Here is a 9,727-nt window from a genome sequence, read left to right as displayed (position 1 = left end):
GGTGCAGTGGTTGAGAGTCCGCCTGCCGATGCAGGGGACATGGGTTCATGCCCCGGTCCGGGAAGATCCCAAATGCCGCGGAGCGGCTGGGCCCGTGAGCCATGGCTGCTAAGCTTGTGCGTCCGGAGCCTGTGCTCCGCAACGGGAGAGGCCACAACAGTGAGAGCCCCGCGTACCGCAAAAAAAAAAAAAAAAAAAAAAACTACAGTGAGATGTCACTTTATACCTATCAGAATGGCTAAAATGAAAAATCGTAATAAAACCATATACTGGCTATACTGGCTAGGGTGTGGAGAAACCAGACACGCATACATTGCTGGTGGGAATGTATAATGATACAGTTACTCTGGAAAACAGTTTTGCAGTTCTTTCTGAAATTAACAATGGAACTTACCGTATCACCCAGCAATTACAATCTTGGGCTCATGTCCCAGAGAATAAAAACTCATTTTCATGCAGAAACTTCTAGGCAAATGTTTATAGCAGCTTTAATAATAGCTGAAAACTGGAAACTATCCAAATAGCCTTCAATGATGAATGGTTAAACAAATGGTGGTATATCCATACTATGGATTACCAATCAACAATAAAAAGGAATAAACTATTGACAAATGCAACAACTTGGATGCATCTCAAGGAAATTATGTGGAGTAAAAGAAGCCAATGTCATAAATATGCATACTGTATGATTCCATTTATATAACATTCATGAAATAACACAAATGTAGACATGGAGAACTTAATGTGGATTAAGGAAAAGGGAGGAGAGGGTGAGTCAAGCTCATCCTCTTGATGAGGGTAGCATGAGTGTTGGTTCAGTTAAGTATTGTGATTGTGGTTATACAAAGTTACATGTGATAAAATTGTCAGAGCTATTCAAACATAGATACATACACGTATGTACACATGAGTACATGTATAACTGGTAAAATCTGAATAACCTCAATGGATTGAACAAATGTTAATTTCCTGTTTGATATTGTACTCCAGTTATACAAAATATTAACATTGGGGGAGGCTGGGTGAAGGGGGCCCTGGATTTCCCTATAAATTTCTTTGCACATTCCTATGAATATATAATTATTTTAAAGTAAAAAGTTTTACAGAAAAGTAAATGAAACACGTCAATTGAGTCTAAGATGCTTGCAAAGTCGAGGCCAAATACAGATCCTCTAGAATATTATTTTACAAAAGGATAATATTTTTAAAGTCATCATATATCACTTTCTGATTAATGAAATAAACAAACTTGGTCACATGCTTGTCTAAATCCATAATCATCGATTTCATTTGTCTTTAATCATTTCTCCCTTTAATAAGTTGTGAATTTTTTTTAAAAATCATTATAGTTTATTTGCCTATGTTATAAACCCCTTCATTTTTCAGCGTTTTCTATCATCTGGGCCATAGGATTACCTTAATTTAGATTAAATGGTTTCAGAAAAACTAGGAAGGTTAGGAAGTCATTTGGAGGTGACGTGAAAGAGTCACACTTTCTTCCTTTTGAAAGCATTTTTACAGCGAATTCCATGGATAGTTTCAAATCAATTCACTTCGAAATGATAAAAGATTGTGTCTTTTAAGCTTTAAAGGGCAATTAAAAAAGATTTGGTCATTTTTTTGTATACCTCTTGTTTTAACAAAAAATACTTAAAAAAGAATGACCTTTTGAGACTGATTTTACGATTCTTGAAAAATGATATATTTTAGGATATTAGCAAAGTGAAATTTCTGGAATGGAAAGTGTTGTTTTCTATAGTTACTGTCAACAAATTACCACAAGCTTAGTGGCTTAAAAAACAGAAATTTATTTTCTCATAGTTCTAGAGGACAGAGCCCTAAACCATTATCACTGAACCAAAATCAAGGTGTCACAGGGCTGTTGTTTCCTCCAGCAGCTCTAAGGAAGAATCCATTCTAGTTTCTGGTGGGTGCCGGCATTCCTTGACTTGTTGCTACATCATTCCAACCTCTGCCTCCATGATCACATTGCTTCATCCTCCTCTGTGCAGATGAAATCTCTCTTGGCTTCTCTCATATAAATACACTTGGGAATGAATTTATAACCCACCTACATAATCCAGGATAATCTCTGCATGTTGAGATCTTTAATTAAATCCCATCTGCAAAGATCTTTTTTCCTTATAAAGTAATATTTACAGGTTCCAGGTATTAGGACATGCTCTCTTTTGAGTGGACATTATTCAGCATACTATAGGGAGTCATTAGTGTGCCATGGTTGTGATTTTTCTCAATTTCTGCTTCATGTAAACATTCGATAAATAGCTAAATGTATTTATATATTGTTTTTAACTGTTAGTGCATTTTAGAGTATTTTAATAGACTTTTTCTATTAAAAAATCTCATTGGTCTTTTTCAATTGAGAGACACTTTAACAAAAAGATATGGATGTATCCAGTGTTGTTTATAAATTAAAACACACACAACAGCTAAGTGCAAATGAGTTCTACTACTAAAGATTCCAAATTCATTTTTCTATCAAAATCCATGTGCATATGAGAAACAAAAAAGCAGAGAAAAACTCAATTTCGTTTCTTTTATGGTTGAGTAATATTCCATTGTATATATGTGCCACATCCTCTTTATCCATTCATGTGTTGATGGACACTTAGGTTGCTTCCATGTCCTGGCTATTGTAAATAGTGTTGCAATGAACATTGTGGTACATGTCACTTTTTGAATTATGGTTTTCTCAGGGTATATGCCCAGTAGTGGGATTGCTGGGTCATATGGTAGTTCTATGTTTAGTTTTTGAAGGAACGTCCATAATGTTCTCCATAGTGGCTGTATCAGTTCACATTCACACCAACAGTGGAAGAGGGTTCCCTTTTCTCCACACCCTCTCCAGCATTTACTGTTTGTAGATTTTTTGATGATGATCATTCTGACTGGTGTGAGGTGATACCTCATTGTAGTTTTGATTTGCATTTCTCTAATGATTAGTGATGTTGAGCATCATTTCACGTGTTGGTTGGCAATCTGTATATCTTCTGTGGAGAAATGTCTATTTACGTCTTCCATCCATTTTTGGACTGGGTTGTTTGTTTTTTGGATATTGAGCTGCATGAGCTGCTTGTATATGTGGCACATATATACAATGGAATGTTACTCAGCCATTAAAAGAAACAAAATTGAGTTATTTGTAGTGAGGTGGATGGACCTAGAGTCTGTCATACAGAGTGAAGTAAGTCAGAAAGAGAAAAACAAATACTGTTGCTAACACATATATATGGAATCTTTAAAAAAAATGGTTCTGATGAACCAAGGGGCAGGACAGGAATAAAGATGCAGACACGGAGAATGGACTTGAGGACATGGGGTGGGGGAGGGTAAGCTGGGATGAAGTGAGAGAGCACTGACGTATATACACTACCAAATGTAAAATAGATAGCTAGTGGGAAGCAGCTGCATAGCACAGGGAGATTAGCTCAGTGCTTGTGACCACATAGAGGCGTGGGATAGGGAGGGTGGGAGGGAGATGCAAGAGGGAGGGGATATGGGGATATACGTATACATATAGCTGATTCACTTTGTTAGGCAGCAGAAACTGACACAACATTGTAAAGCAATTATACACAAAGATGTAAAAAAAAAAAAAGCAAAGAAAAGATAGCTAATAGTCTTAGAAAATATTCAGCCTCACTACTGATTAAAGAAATGCACATGAATTCTGTTTGATCCCACTTTTTCTCTTTAATACTAAATAAGACAATAAATATCCAACCAGTTTTTAAAACCTTAGTATGTTGTCATATTAGCTTTAAATATTTTTTGAAAGATATACCACAGCTGCAATGGAAACACATTGAATATCACCTCATTGATTTCATTCCCCTCTCCTCCTGTCCCAGAAGTAACAACTGTCTTGAATTTGGTACACTATCATAGCTACATGTTTTTTCATACCCTTACTACATATATGTGTGCTTTCCATATATTTACTTCTTGTATGTATTTATTAAGCAATCAGTATTGTTTGCATGTTTTAAAGTTTTAAATTTTTTCACTCAAATTTATGGTTTGCTATTTTTCCACGTTAAAACACGTAGATTCAATTCATGCATTTAAACTGCTAAATTAAGTTTCCTTGTGTGGCTATATCCATGTTTACTTATCTATTTTCCTTTTGATGGAAATGTTTCCAATGTTTTATTATACAAAATGCTTCAATGGAGATAACATTTTTCATGTCTCAAAATGACAAGATTTTAAATTAAAATACTCCATGATGAAGAGAATTACTGGTAGGAATGCAATTTGATACAGTCTTTCTGGAAAACAATTTGGCAACATGTGCCGAGACCTTAAAAAAATATGCATACTCATTAACACTATAACATTACTTCTAAAAATATACCATATCAGTGGTTCTCAAACTGTGGTCCCCAGATCAGCAGCATCAGCACAAGCAAATTCTCAGGGCCCTACCTCAAACCTACCTGACCAGAAGCTTTGAGGATGGGAATAAGCAATCCACGGTTTACCAAGCCCAACAGGTGATCCTAACTCATGCCAAAGCTTAGGAAACAACTGCTCTAGATAACAGTTTAGAAAGTCTCAAGGATATTCACTGCAGAATCACTTTTAAGAGAAAAGGTGGGACTCACCCTCAATGTCTTCATAAATCTTCAAAAAAATGTTGATATAAATAATGAAACAAATATAGCATGAAAAATTAAATTATGTGGGAAAATAGCTTTGCTATTACGCTATAAGAAAATGGCATTATCTAAAGTCATGTATAAGTGATATCATACAGTATTCATCTTTTTCTGTCTGACTTATTTCATATGTAGAATCTAAAAAATATAACAAACTAGTGAATAAAACAAAAAAAAGAAGCAGACTAACAGATACAGAGAACACACTAGTGGTTACCAGTGGGGAGAGGGAAGGGGGAAGGGGCAATATAGGAGTAGGGGAGTTAAAAAAAAAAAAAGGGTCATTATGAGATTATAAGAAATTGGGACTTCCCTGGTGGCACAGTGGTTAAGAATGCGCCTGCCAATTCAAGGGACACGGGTTCGATCCCTGGTCCAGGGAGATCCCACATGCCATGGAACAAATAAACCCATGAGCCACAACTACTGAGCCTGTGTTCTAGAGCCCTCAAGCCACAACTACTGAGCCACATGCCTAGAGCCCATGCTCCACAACAAGAGAAGCCACTGCAATGAGAAGCCTGCACACCCCAACGAAGAGTAACCCCGCTCGCCGCAACTAGAGAAAGCCTGCATGCAGCAACGAAGACCCAACGCAGCCAAAAAGAAAATCGTCTGTGTGAAACTTTTGAAAATTGCAAAGCACTATATAATTTAAAGAATCTTTTATTCAATAAAAAAGTTTTTAAAAATTAGAGAAAAAATAAAGTTGTACATAGAGCAAAATCATAACTTTTTTATGGTATACATCCAAAGGTAGTAAATAAGAATTTTCACATATATGTACACCTACATATAGTCTGAATTAATGTATTTACATTTAGTTAATATATCATTCATTTATGCTATCATTTGTGACCTCACTAGTTGTATTTATTAACTATTAAAAATGATAAAGCTTATGTTTTTATGAACATAAATAATAGCTACTGAGGTTTTTTAACTCCAAATACCATGATGCTTCGATGTGCAAACAGGTTTCCAACAAGGTAAACTGAGTTTTAAAAAGATGTCATCTTATGCAATAATTTACTTTGGATTGACAGTTAAAAGTAATATCTAGATGATGTCTATAACATATTCACACATATTCTAAAAGTCTATTAATAGAAATATAAGGAATATTAAAACTGGCTGGTGTGATATCCAGTGAAATATAGACTTAAATTCTATGCCATTAGAACTTGCAAATTTATAGGAATGTGCTTTAAATTTGTTGGCAGTTGAATTTCTATGTAAAGTTCTCAGTATTCTCTATAGCTATCAAATGGATCATAATAACCTCAACATTCATTTATATAATTCAAATTATATTATATATAACCTCATTTATTTTTTTAAAATAACTAATATAATTTTGCTCACATCTGATGTATATACCATGATCAAAATTTAATTCCAATTTTCCTGAACTAGAGAATAGGTTTTGTGTGAGGTCCGTAGCAAATTTAATTTTAACTCGTAATTCTCAATATGTTCCTATTACTTTCAAGAATAATAGGGAGTATGCCTGCAGGTAGTTTAATACCTTTAAATTCCTATGGATCACAATGAAATACCATGTAGCCCAGTATGCTTCTTATTTCAAAGGTTGTGGGCTGCTAACAATATACTTTTATTAAAATTCCTATTAATTTTTGCTGTCCATCTGAATATAATATTACTTTATCACTTTTCTATAGAATAAAACAGTGAAGAAAATATTACTTTATTTCTAACTACTTATTTGGTCAAAAATAGAAAAAGAAATTTAGAAGAAGTCAACTATGTCATAGCCAAATAATATCCAATTTTTGAATATTTTAATAATGAAATGGCACAATTTATACATCTATCCATGTAGTGATTTGTTCAAAAGATACTTAGCATTGAGCCAAGGAATTGTGCTAAGCATTAGGGATAGAGCAGCTAGCAACAATTAAATCCCTGCCCTCAAGAAGCATTCATTCATGCCAACAAACACATGAAAGAATGCTCAACATCATTAATCATTAGAGAAATGCAAATCAAAACTACAATGAGATATCATCTCACACCAGTCAGAATGGCCATCATCAAAAAATCTAGAAACAATAAATGCTGGAGAGGGTGTGGAGAAAAGGGGACACTCTTGCACTGCTGGTGGGAATGTGAATTGGTTCAGCCACTGTGGAGAACAGTATGGAGGTTCCTTAAAAAACTACAAATAGAATTACCATATGACCCAGCAATCCCACTACTTGGCATATACCCTGAGAAAACCAAAATTCAAAAAGAGTCATGTACCAAAATGTTCATTGCAGCTCTATTTACAATAGCCAGGACATGGAAACAACCTAAGCGCCCATCATCGGATGAATGGATAAAGAAGATGTGGCACATATACACAATGGAATATTACTCAGCCTTAAAAAGAAATGAAATTGAGCTATTTGTAATGAGATGGATAGACCTAGAGTCTGTCATACAGAGTGAAGTAAGTCAGAAAGAAAAAGACAAATACCGTATGCTAACACATATATATGGAATTTAAGGGAAAAAAAATGTCATGAAGAACCTAGGGGTAAGATAGGAATAAAGACGCAGACCTACTGGAGAACGGACTTGAGGGTATGGGGAGGGGGAGGGGTGAGTTTTGACAGGGCGAGAGAGAGTCATGGACATATACACACTAACAAACGTAGTACGGTAGATAGCTGGGGGGAAGCAGCCGCAAGGCACAGGGATATTAGCTCGGTGCTTTGTGACAGCCTGGAAGGGTGGGATGGGGAGAGTGGGAGGGAGGGAGACGCAAGAGGGAAGACATATGGGAACATATGTATATGTATAGCTGATTCACTTTGTTATAAAGCAGAAACTAACACACCATTGTAAAGCAATTATACCCCAATAAAGATGTTAAAAAAATAAATAAATAAATAAATAAATAAATTTTACCGTAAAAAAAAGGTCAGATGAACCAATGAGTTTTTAAGAATGATAAAAATAAAATACCTCAAACTGAAAAAAAAAAAAAAAAAAAAAGAAGCATTCATTCTAGTGGGAGTAATAGACAACAAACACATAACAATTCAAGTACTCATACTGTGATAAAGAAAAAGAGGAGTTTTATGTAAGAAATGGATCTGAATTAAACATGAAAAGTGGATAAAAGCATTCCAAGAATAAAGCAAAGCCTATGCAAATGACCTGTGAGCAATTGCTGGTGAGAAGTGCTCCGAGGAGAGCGAGTAGATTAGAGTGGCCAGAGAATTGGGAACAAAAAAGAACAAGGTACCCGATAAGGCTGGGGTAAGGGCAGGGACAGATCACCAGGCTTCTGTAAATCATGATGGGATATTGAGCTTCTCCTGGTACTAAGAAGCCATGATGTGTCAAAGGCTAACCCTGACTACGCCGGAGACATGTTCGTGAGGGCACAAAGATGTTACAGTGGGCCAGGCAAGAGATGGTGGGAACTTTGGATGCAGGTGATTTCATTTCACATGGAGAGACACACATGTCTTCACAATCTGTTTGGGAATCTGTGTTGGAAACAGAACCTGGTTACAAACTGGATGGGGGGTAGAGGTGGGCTGTGGATGGAAAGGTGCAAAGTTGACCCTTCGTTGACTTATCTGGAAGGAGTGGAGTTGTCGTTTACTAAGGTGGAGGCACTGGGAGAGGGGTAGATTTTCTGTCTGTGGCATGGGCCATCTTAAGTTTGAGATGCTTGTAAGACATACAAGTGAAGATATCAAAAACATATAAATTAATATGGTGCTCAAAGAGGAGGTCTGGGCTAAAAAAAAAACCCTCAATTTATCTTTTTAATCTTACTTTTCACATTCAACTAAATGTAATGCATAATCATTGGGGGGAAAATAGTATTAAAATGTAACACAGAGTTCTTTTTCTATATATACACCCATACACACAGATGTGTGGATAATTATTATTCATAAGAAATTGAATTATATTTTTTAATCTGATTTTTAACTTAATTTTTTAAAGAATATTTTCTTCAGAGAAATATAGATTCCTTCTGATATATGTAACTTTACTGAGCACATAATGTTGCTTTCTATAGTTAATCAGAAAATTATTAAACCAATTCTTATTTTTATAAATGTAGATGGTTAGTAATATTTTGCTACAATAAGCAGTACTACAAGGAACACTCTTTTATGTCTTTGTTTAGTGAAATTTATAGTTCACAAGAAATACTACATAATATGTGTGCTTAATGTATATAGACAGGATTAAATTAATATATCACTTATAGTCAAAAAGTAGAAAATATGAATTAATTTCTTTTGCAAACAACTATAAAGAGAGTTCTGGATTTTGCCTGCAATGTTAAATGTTTTAAAGCTGCAAGTAGGAAGACAGATATCAATTTCAACATTAGGAATGAAAACTTAGTATATAGGAGTATGTAGCTTCTAAGGAATAAAAAAAAAAAATTCTATTACATTAGATTTCCTAGCTTTCTTCTCTTTTACTCCACACTAAAGGCCCTGTCAAGATGTCAGACGGGTACTTGCTTCGGCAGCACATATACTAAAACTGGAACAATACAAAGAAGATTAGCGTGGCCCCTGAGCAAGGAGGACACACAAATCCGTGGAGCCTTCCATATTTTTAGGTTGTTAAGAGAGCAGATCCTAAGAGTTCTCATCACAAGGAGAAGTGTTTTTTTTCTTTCCTTTTTATTGTATCTATATGAAATAATGGATGTTAACTAACCTTATTGTGGCAATCATTTCACAATACATGTAAATCAAACTATCATGCTATACACCTTAAACTTATACAGTTTATTGTCAAGTATTTCTCAGTAAAACTGGAAAAAAATTTCAGGGTTTCTGAAGGTTAATGAGCATGTTTTGGTTCTGGAGACCTAGCTCACTTTTGTCTCCACGCACATAGCTGTCTGTATCTCTGGTCTCAGTTTACTTGGTGACACCATTGTTTGTAATAGATAGGAGCACTTTTTTCTTAAAATCAAGAGTCATATTTCCAACTTTACATTTCTGCAAACATCACTCCAGTTCTGTGCCCCCAGGAAATACAGAGGTACCTGA

The 9,727-nt window shown here is 35.2% G+C and overlaps 1 non-coding gene across 1 annotated transcript; it reads left to right on the top strand.

Annotated features, from left to right (window-relative positions):
• The first annotated feature begins 9,179 nt into the window (after positions 1-9,179).
• Positions 9,180-9,286, top strand: LOC116757263. The gene has a single exon (XR_004350910.1). It is a non-coding gene; the product is annotated as a U6 spliceosomal RNA (small nuclear RNA).
• Positions 9,287-9,727: the final 441 nt, after the last annotated feature.

Source organism: Phocoena sinus, chromosome 7, assembly GCF_008692025.1.
Source record: "Phocoena sinus isolate mPhoSin1 chromosome 7, mPhoSin1.pri, whole genome shotgun sequence".
Classification (NCBI taxonomy): Eukaryota; Metazoa; Chordata; class Mammalia; order Artiodactyla; family Phocoenidae; genus Phocoena; species Phocoena sinus.
This window is presented reverse-complemented; position numbering and strand designations above follow the sequence as displayed.